The 14,167-nt window shown below is 38.2% G+C and overlaps 1 pseudogene across 1 annotated transcript; it reads left to right on the forward strand.

The window, feature by feature from the left end:
- Positions 1 to 6,038: 6,038 nt before the first annotated feature.
- Positions 6,039 to 13,545, forward strand: LOC309620275 (protein FAM47E pseudogene; annotated as a pseudogene). Its single transcript has one exon. The product of its transcript is annotated as a protein FAM47E pseudogene (transcript).
- Positions 13,546 to 14,167: the final 622 nt, after the last annotated feature.

Consider the following 14,167-nt stretch of genomic DNA (forward strand, 5'->3'; position numbering starts at 1 on the left):
GTGGGAGGGAATGTAAATTGGTGCAGCTACTGTGGAAAATAGTATGGAGGTTTCTCAGAAAACTAAAACTAGAACTACCATATGACCCAGCAATTCCACTGGGAATTGCTGGGACATATGGTTTAAAAAAAAAAAAACAAAAAACCAAAACCACTAATTCGAAAAGATACGTGCATCCCAATGTTCATAGCAGCGCTATTTACAATAGCCAAGACATGGAAGCAACCTAAGTGTCCATCAACAGAAGAACGGATAAAGAAGATGTAGTGTGTGTGTGTGTGTGTGTGTGTGTGTGTGTGTGTGTGTGTGTGTGTGTGTATACACCTACATACAGACACTCATACAATGGAATGTTACTCAGCCATAAAAAAGAATGAAAGTTTGCCATTTGGGGCAACATGGATGGACGCAGAGGGTATTATGCTAAGTGAAATAAGTCAGACAAAGACACATACTGTATGATATTACTTATATGTAGAGTCTAAAGAATACAACAAATTAGTGAACATAACAAAACAGAAGCAGACTCACAGACATAGAGAACACACTAGTGACACTACTGTTTACCAGTGGGGACAGGGAAGGGGGGAAGGAGTAACATAGGGATAGGGGAGTAGGAGGTACAAACTATTATGTATAAAAGAAGCTACAGGGATATACTGTACAGAGGGAATATAGCCAATATTCTATAATAACTAGAGATGGAGTATAACCTTTAAAAATTGTGAATCACTATACTGTACACCTGTAACTTAAATAATATTGTACATCAATTATATTTCAATAAAAAGTGCTTTTTGTTCAAATTTTCCATTGAATTTGGTTGGTCCATTTACATGGGTAAGTGAAAGAATCACAGAGATACTGGGACACAACACTGACAAGCAATAGTTGATAAATATTAAAATATATATTAAGGGCTGTATAATACTTTTGCTATCAAGCCTATCGAGGTGTCCACTGACCCATGCCATTCTTGGTGTTGACTAGGAAAAAAAACTCCAGCCAGTCCTTAATACATAGAGTTAATATGTTCTGAGAGGGAGGGGGCAGTCAATGTAACCTTTTTCCCTAACAAAGTGCTGTTCCAGTAACCCATTTGAACATTGAAAACTCTTGGAGGCAAGATGGTAATGACAATTAAACTGCAGATAAATGAGTGCCTCATTCAATTACTGTTTGGATCGGAAAAAAAAAAGAAAGAAAGAAACAATAAGGTGACTGTTTAAAAGGAGAGCAAACAACTCTTTCCTTAGAGCACTAATCTTGGGTGACAATGGGGCAAAAGGCTTATACTTTGGGAGGCAGCTGCACCCCTGCCTGGAAACCAGGAACTCTTTAACACAGAGGAGTAAATTATTTTCTAAATGCATTGATCCAATTCCTAAAAAGTCTGCTTATCTCCAAGGTAGAAGAACTTCATTTTGTTCTGAATGAAAGGATAAAGCTCTTTGTTTCTGGTTAGAGATCATTAAGATGATACTTTTATATTCTCCTCACACCGAGATTTTTCAGATATTTATGAAAAAATCTTCCTTTAAATTATCTTGGTCCATTAAAAATTGTGAATCACTATATTGTACAACTATAACATATGTAATATTGTACAGCAACTATACTTCAATTAAAAAAAAAACCCAAATGAAAAGAAGAAATTATCTTGGTCCACAAAGCCAGATAATCTGCTTCAACCACTTCCTTTTACACATGAGAAAAGGACCCCAAAGGTTAAGGAAACAGTTCTAGATTATCTATTATTTTTTCAATGTATATGCTTAAAAGGGAGCACAAAAAGCATTTCTTATCAGTATACACAAGCTGTTTTTTGAAATCTTTTGGATCGTGAGCTTGTTTGGAGTGCTACAAGCTCTGATAGCTAAGTAAGGAGGGCCTACGTAGGACAGTGCCCAGATACCAAATCTTGAACTGAATTCTGAGCTGATCCACTGATAGCCACCCAAAAATACTGCGATAAATCCACACTCACATCTCCTCTGATAGCCTCGTTTTTTTCCTCCTCCATTTTTTATATTTTGGCATTGCACGTGCTTCCTCCTGTTAGATTCTGTGGCATACGTGAGCCGTATGGATTCACAGGTGCAGGTCAACATATTAGTAAAATGATAAAAACAAAAAAAAAAAACCCCAGAAAAGCCTATTAGCTTCTCAAGCCTCCTTAGCATGAAACTCATGTATTAGCTTTTGCTCATGTCAACTTATTACTCCCACAAGAGTTGGTTGATATGGATATGTATTTATTGGACATATGTTTAGGGTGCTATAGGAGAAAAAAAGAGAGTCAATTCTAGGCACTGGCTTTTTTTTTTTTTTTTTCACGTGATGCTGGCACCAGATGGAGTGTAGTAGGAGCATGGAGAGTGCCAAGTTCCTGTCCTTGACCCTGGTGGAGCAGCACCATAGTTTTAAAAGGTGGGGTTACAGGGTGGGCCCTCAAAGGGATGCTCTCATATTAGCCCTGTCCAGCTTGGCTCAGCCTCTCCAGCCTGGCAAGGGTAACTACACTTATATCAGACAAAATAGACTTTGAGTCTAAAACTGTCTTTGGAGACAAAGAAGGTCACTGCATAATGATAAAAGGGTCAATTCAACAGGGTGATATAACATTTATAAATATAGACACACCTAAATACATAAAGCAGATATTGATAGATCTTCATGTTGTATGTCTTAAACATACAAAATTTTTATTTGTCAATCATACATCAATTAAGTTGGAAAAAATATTGACAGATCTAAAGGCAGAAACTGACAGCAGTACAATAATAGTAGGAGACTTCAATAGTAGGAGACTTCTACTTATGATAGTACATAGACCATCCAGACAGAAAATCCAGAAGGAAACAGCTGATTTGAGAACACTATAGACCAAACTGACATAACAGACATATACAGTAGTTAGCATCCAAGAGTAGAAGACTACACATTCTTCTCGAGTGTATACAGAACCTTCTCCAGGATAGAACACGTTAGGTCGCAAAACAAATCTTAACAAATTTAAGACCCCAAATAGCCAAAGCAATCCTGAGAAATAAGAATCACACTTCCTGATTTCAAAATATATTGCAAGGCTACAGTAATCAAAACAGCATGATACTGGCATGAAAAACAGACATAGAGACCAAAGGAACAGAACAGAGAGCCCAGAAATAAATCCATACATCTATGGTCAATTGATCTTTGACAAGGCTGCTAAGAACACCCAACGGGGAAAAGATACTCTCTTCAATAAATGGTGCTGGGAAAACTGGATATCAACATGCAGAAGAAGGAAATTATCTCACCCCATATTAAAAAAAACAACTCAAGATGGATTAAGATTTAAACATTAAACCTGAAACTGTAAAACTACTAGAAGAAAACATGGGGAAAAAGCTTCTTGACGTTGATCTGGGCAATTATTTTGTGGATAGGTCAGCAAAAGCACAGGCAACAAAAGCAAAAGCAGTCAAGTGAAATTGTATCAAAAGCAAAAGCTTCTGCAAAGCAAAGGGAACAATCAACAGAGTGAAAAGGCGATCTGCAGAATGGGGGGAAATACTTTCAAACCGTATATCTCATAAGGCTTAATACCCAATATTTATCAGTAAGTCATACAACTCAATAGCCAAAACAAAAAGCTCTCAATTAAAAAATGGGCAAAAGACCTAAATTTCTACAAAGAAGAGATACAAATGGCCAAAAGGTAGGAAAGGGTGCTTGACCTCACTAATCATCAGGGAAATGCAAATCAAAACCACAATGAGATATCATCTCACACCTTTCAGAATAGCTATTATCAAAAAGACAAAAGATAACGTGTTGTTGAGGATGTAGAGAAATGGAACCCTTGTGCATTGTTGGTGGGAATGTAAATTGGGATAGCCATTCTTTTTTTTTTTTTTAACATCTTTATTGGAGTATAATTGCTTTACAATGGTGTATTAGTTTCTGCTTTATAACAAAGTGAATCAGCTATACATATACATATATCCCCATATCTCTTCCCTCTTGCATCTCCCTCCCTCCCACCCTCCCTATCCCACCCCTCTAGGTGGTCACAAAGCACCGAGCTGATCTCCCTGTGCTATGCGGCTGCTTCCCACCAGCTATCTATTTTACATTTGGTAGTATATATAAGTCCATGCCACTCTCTCACTTCGTCCCAGCTTACCCTTCCCCCTCCCCGTGTCCTCAGGTCCATTCTCTACATCTGCGTCTTTATTCCTGTCCTGACCCTAGGTTCTTCAGAACCTTTTCTGTTTTTTTTAGATCCCATATATATGTGTTAGCATACGGTATTTTTTTTTCTCTTTCTGACTTACTTCACTCTGTATGACAGACACCAGGTCCATCCACCTCACTACAAATAACTCAATTTCGTTTCCTTTTATGGCTCAGTAATATTCCATTGTATACATGGGCCACATCTTCTTTATCCATTCATCTGTCGATGGACACTTAGGTTGCTTCCATGTCCTGGCTATTGTAAATAGAGCTGCAATGAACACTGTGGTACGTGACTCTTTTGGAATTATGGTTTTCTCAGGGTATATGCCCAGTAGTGGGATTGCTGGGTCGTATGGTAGTTCTATTTTTAGTTTTTTAAGGAACCTCCATACTGTTCTCCACAGTGGCTGTATCAATTTACATTCCCACCAACAGTGCAAGAGGGTTCCCTTTGCTCCACACCCTCTCCAGCATTTATTGTTTGTAGATTTTTTGATGATGGCCACTCTGACCGGTGTGAGGTGATACCTCATTGGAGTTTTGATTTGCATTTCTCTAATGATTAGTGATGTTGAGCATTCTTTCATGTGTTTGTTGGCCATCTGTATATCTTCCTTGGAGAAATGTCTATTTAGGACATCTGCCCATTTTTGGACTGGGTTGTTTGTTTATTTGATATGGAGCTGCATGAGCTGCTTGTCAATTTTGGAGATTAATCCTTTGTCAGTTGCTTCATTTGCAAATATTTGCTCCCATTATGAGGGTTGTCTTCTCGTCTTGTCTATGGTTTCTTTTGCTATGCAAAAGCTTTTAAGTTTCATTAGGTCCCATTTGTTTATTTTTGTTTTTATTTCCATTTCTCTAGGAGGTGGATCAAAAAGGATCTTGCTGTGATTTATGTCATAGAGTGTTCTGCCTATGTTTTCCTCTAAGAGCTTTATAGTGCCTGGCATTACATTTAGGCTTTTAATCCATTATGAGTTTATTTTTGTGTATGGTGTTAGGAAGTGTTCTAATTTCATTCTTTTACATGTAGCTGTCCAGTTTTCCCAGCACCACTTATTGAAGACGCTGTCTTTTCTCCACTGTATATGCTTGCCTCCTTTATCGAAGATGAGGTGGACCATAGGTGCGTGGGTTTATCTCTGGGCTTTCTATCCTGTTCCATTGATCTATATTTCTGTTTTTGTGCCAGTACCATACTGTCTTGATGACTGTAGCTTTGTAGAATAGTCTGAAGTCAGGGAGTCTGATTCCTCCAGCTCCATTTTTCTTTCTCAAGATTGCTTTGGCTATTCGGGGTCTTTTGTGTTTCCCTACAAATTGTGAAATTTTTTGTTTTAGTTCTGTGAAAAATGCCATTGGTAGTTCGATAGGGATTGCATTGAATCTGTAGATTGTTTTGGATAGTAGAGTCATTTTCACAATGTTGATTCTTACAATCCAAGAACATGGGATAGCCATTCTTTAAAACAGTATGGAGATTCCTCAAAATATTAAAAATAGAACTACCTTATGATCCAGCAATCTCATTTTGGGGTATACATCCAAAGGAAATGAAATCAGGATATTGAGATATACTCACTCCAACGTTCACTGCAGCATTATTCACAATAGCCAAGATATGGAAACAAATTAAATATCTGTTCAGAGATGAACAGATAAAGAAAATATGAGGTACACACACACACACACACACACACACACACACACAAATATTATTCAGCCTTGAAAGAGAAGAAAATCCTGCCTTTAGCAACATGGATGAATCTGGAGGGCATCATGTTAAGTGAAATAATCCAGATGCAGAAAAACTAATACTGCATGATTTCATTTATATGTTGACTCTAAGAGAGTCAAACTCCTAGAAGCAGAGAATAGTAGTAGTAGAGTTGGTTGTCAGAGGCTGGGGGGAGGGGGAGATGGGAAGGTTGTTGGTCAAGGGGGACAAATTTTCAGTCATTTAAGATGAATAAATTCTGGAGATCTAATGTACACCACAGTGAATATAGTTAACAATACTGTAGATTTGAAATTTTCTGAGAGGGTAGATCTTAAGTGTTTTCAATACCCACAACAGAAGATGGTAACTATCTGAGGTGATGAATATGTTAATTAGTTTGATTGTGGTGAATGTTTCACTATGTATATGTTTATCAGATTATCAAGTTGTATACCTTAAAAATATGAAATTTTAAATTATCAATTATACCTCACTAAAGAGGGGGAAAAAGATTAATACATTTCAAAAGACTGAATAGAAAAAAACTCCGTACATGAAGGTTCATAGCATTATTCATAACAACAGAAAAGTGGAAAACCCCAAATGTTCATCAACAGACCAATGGATAAGTTAAATATGGTATATCTACATAATTGATTAGTATTTGGCAATAAAAAGAAATGAAGTACATATACATGCTTCACCATGGATGAAACTTGAAAACAGTATGCTAAATGAAAGAAGCCAGTCAAAAATGACCACATAGTCTATGATTCCATTCATATAAAATGTCCAGAATAGGTCAATCCAAAGAGACAGAAAGTAGACTAGTGGCTGTCAAGGGCTGAGGCGGCTGGGGGATGGACGAGGTGACTGCTAATGGGTATGGCGTTCCTTTGAGGTTCATGACAATGTGTCAAAACTGATTGTTTTGATGGCTGCACAATCCTGTTAATACACTAAAATCCATTAAATTGTACACTTTAAATGAGAGAATTGTTAATATGTAAATTATATCTCAATAAAGCTGTTATTTAAAAAGGAAGAATCTACATCAGTGTGGAGCAGAGGAGATGAGCTAGAAAGAACAGAGTCCATAAGAAGAATACGGTCGTCTGTCCACCAGTAACTGAAGGAGACTGGTTCCAGGACCCACGCAGATACCAAAATCCATGGATGCTCAAGTCCTTTATATAAAATGGCGTAGTACAGTCGGCCCTCCGTATCTTTGGGTTCTGCATCCATGGACTCAACCAACTGCAGATGGAAAATATTTGGAAAAAGAAAATTCCAAAAAATCCCCAAAGGCAAAACATGAATTTGCGGCACGCTGGCAAGTATTTACACGGCATTTACTTTGCAAGAGGTATTATAAGCAATCTAGAGATGATTTAAAGTATACAGGAATGTACATAAGTTATATGTAGATACTGCACCATTTTATATAAGGGACTTGAACATCTGTGGATTTTGGTATCCAAGGGGAGTCCTGGAACTAACCCCAGGCGGATACCAAGGTACCATTGTGAAATGTTTCTCCTTCATGAAATCAGGAATGATAGTTTATCCTTTGACATTTTTCCCTATACCAAATATTATTGCATTATTATAGGAAATGATTTGTGCCTCTCCTGATAGTTTAAAGCTGAGTTTCAACGATGTAATTCTTTAACTCCTAAAACTCATAAAACTTTTGGTTTGTCATTATTCTAGTATGCTTCCAATTATAAGTTATAGTGGCTGATTTGTTTCTTTTATTAAAGTTGTACGTACTTTACACAACACATCATCTTGGTGGTGGTTTCTTTTGCAAGTCTGGAAATAATATAAATGTTCACTGTCATGCTCTTTCCATTGAATTATTTAAGTAATAAAATAAGAGCTTTCTTGATAGTTCAGCAAGAACAAACTTTATATCTTTCCATAGTAGAAATTAAAGGCAAAAAGAGATGAAATAGAAGTTCAGAGAGGCTGAACACAAAAAAGATGTGAAAGACCTATACACTGACAACTACAAAATATTGCTCAGATAAATGAAAGCATACATACATAAATGAAGAGATGTACCTTTGTCATGGGTCAGGAAACTCAATATTGTTAAGCTGTCAATTATCTCAAAATTTATTTGTAGATTCCATAAAATCCTAATCAAAATCCCCACAGGTTTTTTTTTTAAGACATTGACAAATTGATTCTAAAATTCCTATAGAAATTCAAAAGACCTACAAGAGTCAAGACAACTTTGTAAAAGAATAAAGAAGTTGGAGGACGAATACAGCCTAATTTTAAACTTACTGTAGAATATAATCAACACAGAGCAGAACTGGTGTAAAGACAGAAGATTCAATGAAACAGAAACGTGTGTCTAGAAATGGACCCACAAAAATAGGGACAACTTACACTCCCAAAGCTACAAAAGTAATTCAGTGGAGAAAAGCTCCTCTTTTCAAAAAAAATTCTGGAACTATTGGATATCCACAGGCAAAAAATAGAACTAAAAAGAATAACTTTGATCCATATCATTCATCATCTAAAAAGTTAAATTGAAATAGATGACAGATCTCAATGTAAAACCTAAGATTATACAAATTTTAGCAGAGTGAAAAAAAGTCTTCATGACCTATGCATAGGCAGTTTTCTTATATACAACACAAAAAGACAATCCATAAAAGAACAAACTGATATACTGGACTTCATCAAATGTAAAAACTGCCCTTTGAAAGACGGTGTTAAGACGATGGAAAGACAAAGCACAGATGGAGAAAAAGATTTACAGATCATAGTGCATCCAGAATACACAAAGAATCCTCAGAACAAGAGATGTCAAGCAGAACAATTTTAAAAAGTGCAAAAGTTTGAACAGATTCTTCAGCAAAGGAGAGATATGAATGGCAAATAAGCACATGAACAGATGTTCAACACCAGTAGTCCTCAGGGAAATGCAAATTAAAACCACAATGAGATGCCACTACACACCTATTAGAGCAGCCACAATGAAAATGACTACCCTTACCGAGTGTTAGGGAGTATGTAGACAAAGCGCCATTCTCATACACAACTAGAAGGAATATTAATTAGTACAACCACTTTGGAAAAGTTTGGTGGTGGTCTAAAAACATAAAACATCACCTGCTCCCACCATGCCACTCATAGCTAAAGTTTACCCAAGAGAAATGAAAGTATGTACATGGACATACAAAAACAGGAACACAAATATTTGTGGCAGCTTTATTTATAATAGCCTCAAACCGTAAACAACCCAAATGTCCATCAAAAGGTGAATGGATAAATAAATGGCACTACGTCCATACAACGGAACAGTAACGACAACAGAAAGGAATGTGCTTTCACCCACCGCCCATCCTGGGAGAAATGCAGGCTTCACAGGGCGCCTGCGTTGACCCGCCTCCGGGAAGAACCTGGCTGCACCTGGCTACACGGTCTCCTAGCAACCGGAGAGGCCCGAACAGCAAACTATTGAAGCGGTGCCCCCCCCCGCCCCCCGCAGGGGCCAGGGGAACCATGGCGGACAAGAAGTGGCTGCTAGGACCGGGGCCACTGGAACCGATGCCCCTGGGCATGACCTGCAAGCCCTGGTACAAAGACAAGTTACCCTCCAAGTGTTTCGCAAAGCACAAGAAGATGCTCCCGAAGCTCCCCACCCCCCTGGACAGCCGGCGGTGGATATTTGTGAAAGAGCGGCTGGACGACTTCCGGAAGGGTTGCCCACCTTGTGAAGATCTGATCACTCGCAGCCCTAAGGAGGGCTTTCTCCCCGTGATTGCTCACAGAGTTCCCCAGCATGCCCCCAAAAAGAGTCAGAAAAAGCTGCCCGCGGAAGCAGACCTGTTTTCCACGCTCTCGCCAGCCCAGCTAGCGCAGAAGGCATTCGTGGAGGACATCGAAGCCCACCTGACCAAGCATCCCTTGGCTCTCTACCCGAATCTGGAGGAAGATCTACCTGCAGACCTCTTATTAAAGGTGCTGGAAGTGCTCGATCCTGACGGGAAGCTGGAGGACACATGGGCTTATTGTCAGGGCCCCAGGAAAAGAACGAAGTCCCCCACAAAGCTTCGTAAAAAACGTCCTGCCAAGGTCTACCTGGAACCTCCAAAGAAGCCTCCTGTGTCACATCCAGCCAGTTTGCATCACGAAGACAAGAAGTCAAGCAGAAAGGATTCACTCACTGATCCTCCTGTTCACAGAGAAGTACCGAAAGCCATTCGTAAATCCTTCAAATGGGTTGCTGCTTTTGGAAACTTGGGCACTGATGAAGCGCTCATCACGAAACCGTGTGAGGCTGGCTGGGAGTGGCCACCTGCCCAGGATACAGTCTACACGAAGAAAGTAACCCAGGTCCCTTCAAAGGTAAAGGACAGCATCGGGCTAGAGAAAATGGAGAAGATAAAATTATCCAGAGAGGAAGGAAACGGGGAGAGGAAACCCCAGAAACCACAGAATCCTTATAAACCCAGCTCGGTGGAGATGAGGTATGGTGCATCGTACCTGAAGCCCAAGTTGTGGAAAAAGCTAGTAAATGACGAACCTTCAATTGACCCCAACGTCTTACTTGAAGATGGGAGTTTTAGAAAGAAGCTTCCTGAACACGACATTCTTGAAGATCTTTATGGAACAATAATAGCATTTAAAGAGTTCATTCTAAGCAAGGGCTACAGGATACCAGACATCCCTGAGAGGCTGTTCCTCAGGAAGGGATGGAGAGATGATTCTGTTAAGACTCCTATACACAAAGTAATAAAAATCAGCCAAAATGGAGATGATGCACGGGAAGATGTTTAGACAGTTTTCTATTTACTACTTACCTGGCGATTTCTCTCTCTCTCATTTTAATATCAATCAGAATTCATGGTGAGTGTCCATCCCACCATGTACGTACAACTTTGATTCTACATCTGTTAATTTAACACCTAATGCTTATAAATATTTCTCAGTGACCTTCTGCTTGGGTTCATCAATATTATAGAAATTTTATCAATTATGAAATCAATATTCACATATACTCTTCTCACATTTTATAATGTTGTGAATACTGCATTGTTGTATCAATTATTTGTAAAAATAAAACCGTAAATAAAGAAGAATTACTTTTTAAAAGTATGATCTAGTTAGGTCAGCTACAAAACGGGATAAATTTCAAAATAACTGTGCTGAGAAAAAGGAGTCAGAGAGTTCTATTTGTATTAAAATTATAATGAATTCATCATGACAATTACTTTCTTAAGCAAAACTTGAAATCTGCAGCCAAAATAATGTTAGCCCCATTTAATAATGAAATTGTTATCCCCCTTATTAGGATTGCATCAAGCCCCCAAAACAGATTGAAAACTATTTACCAAAATTATAGGTGAAACTTTAGTTATGCTCTTTTGTCATGCTTCCCAATTGAACATACTTAAAATTTTTACCATATTCATAAAAATTCACCGTGAAAAGAGTGTTTCCATATCATATAACACAGGTGCAGAATAGCAGGGAGCTTCAAGTTCTTGGCAAATCTAGTGTGCAAAATAGGTCTGTGCGAGCAAAACTACACAGCACCATCAAATATCCACACATATCTATTCAAGTAAGATTAATCTTTGCATTTCATGAATAGCGATTTAAAACTCACTCATAAATGCAAAATAAGAAATCAAGCAACTTCTCTACATTTCCAAAATAACAGGTAAGATTGCCTGGGACAGGAAATTTGTAGCTAGAAAGATTTGTAGCACAGATTTGCAGCACACTTCTCTTTCCAGTAATGAAGGAATTTATCCATAAATGGAAGTATGTGTATATACTTCACCCTCGTGAGAAGGGAACACAGCCATCAGGGTGTAGGATTCACCAACATCCTCATTGCAATCAACTACTCCCTTTTCACTCACTTCCCCATTTTCACTGAGGTTACTTAGTGTCTGAATTCCTGACTTGCTCCCTGTGACTACTCTCATCAACGTTCTTGATTTAAATATTCACAAAGACTATCCATTCAAATCCTGGCATTAGCTCCATTCGTCTTGTCCTCATCTCACTACAGACACCAATCCCTACAGTCAGACTCTAGACTTTGTTTTGGGCAATAATTACACCAACTTCAAATCTCAATTTCAATTATTCCACCTTCCGATCCCTGCTTTTTACCTAGTTGATCACCCCTTTTAATATTCCCAAACCTCCGATTCTTCAATTCCAACACGTTTCCAATCCAGTGACCCTTACCACTCTTTCAAGGCACTTAATTGTGCCTTGCTTTCAGTTCCTTACTTTCCCAGCTTAGACTCCACCGTCCACTACTATCCCTTCTTTGAGTCTACTTTTAACTCCTTTGCCTCTCTCTCCCGCTCTTATATTCTTCTGAGAAAACCCCAGTCCTGGTTAAATCTTCATCTCTGCCATTCTCGTACTTGCACCCCAACAGTTAAATATGGCTAGAGAAAAACACATACCACACTGACTGGTTACATATGGCATGAATCTTAAACGAGCCTTCAACGCTAGCTGAAAGTTCTGCCCCATTTCCCTCATCAATATATTTTCCCATTTTCCAATGATCATCGTATTTCTGTCATCAATTGTCCAACACCCTGTTTCCATTTCTCCTTCTCAAAGCATTGCTTTGTACTTCACTGATAAAATTTAAAAATTTAGAAGAGAACTGTCTTTTCCTCCCATCACCACATCTACCAGGCCAGTGACATCTGTACCCATATTCTCTATCCCCTTGGAGACAAAGGATGAACTCTTTATTCTACTGAGGCAAAGCCTTTCCTTTGTGCATTGGATCCCAACTCTTTGCCCAATTAAATATTTGTCCTGTATTTGCCTCCTTAGTCTCCTATATTATTGTTCTGTCTTTTGGGGGATAATTCCTGTCATTAAAAAGCAAACAAACAAACCAAAACCAAAAAAGGCTCTCATAACTCACATCATCTGAAATAACCAAACAAAACAAAATAAAAATTCTCTTGACGTAATTTTTCTCTCCAGCTACCACTCTATATTTTCTGCTCCACTTTGTAGAAAAATTACCAAAAAGAGTCGTTTAAAAATCATTGTTTCCACGTCTTCATCTCCCAGGGTCTCTTGAATTCATTCCAACCAGAATTTTGTTCTGCTTTGCTAGTGAAACTTTCTTGTCGAGGTCACCAATAAGGTGTCATGGCAAAATCCAGTTAATAGTTTCATCGTATTCAAGAGCATTGGACCTGATAAGTAACTCATTGCTTTTTGCAATCCCCCATTTTTCTGTTCTTCTAACACCACAATTCCTGTTGTTCTGCTCCTTCTCGGTTTGAAACTTGAATTTCAAAGTCTCCTGTTTCTGACCTCAGAGTTGGATTCACCCAGAGCTCAGTCTTGGGACTAACTCCCCAGGTAATTCAATAGAATAGCATGATTTTATCTACTATCTCTATGCATCTATTGACCCCCCAAGTTTTAAAAATTTTTTGTAGATACTTTTATTTTTTTTTTACATCTTTATTGGAGTATAATTGCTGTATAATGTTATGTTAGTTTCTGCTGTATAAAAAAGTGAATCAGCTATGTGTATACATACATTCCCATATCCCCTCCCTCTTGCGTCTCCCTCCCACCCTCCCTATCCCACCCCTCTAGGTGTGACCCCCCCAATTTTTATCTTCAGCGGTGAACTCCAGATTGCTATGATCAGTTGCCCATATGACACCTCTACTAGCATGTATAATAGGAATTAAAAATAAAGCATTATCTTCCACATATAAGCAATATCATATGATATTTGTCTTTCTCTGTTTGACTTACTTCACTTAGTATGATAATCTCTAGTTCCATCCATGTTGGCAACTAGTGTGTGTGTGTGTGAGTATATATATATATTCAGTCCACATCTTCTTTATCACTTATATGTGAAATCTAAAATATGACACAAATTAACTTATTTACAAAACAGAAGTAGATTCACAGACATAGGAAGCAAATTTATGGTTACCAAAGGGGAAAGGTGGGGGGAGGGATTAATTAGGAGTTAGGGACTAACAGATATACACTACTAAAAATAAGAAATAGATAAACAACAAGGACCCACGGTATAGCACAGGGAACTATATTCAATATCTTGTACTAACCTATAATGGAAAAGAATCTGACAAAGAATGTATGTATGCATAACTGAATCACTTTGCCATACACCTGAAACTAACACAACATTGTAAATCAACTATACTTCAATGA

This window comes from Balaenoptera borealis (genome assembly GCF_965194805.1).
Source record: "Balaenoptera borealis genome assembly, chromosome: X".
NCBI lineage: Eukaryota > Metazoa > Chordata > Mammalia > Artiodactyla > Balaenopteridae > Balaenoptera > Balaenoptera borealis.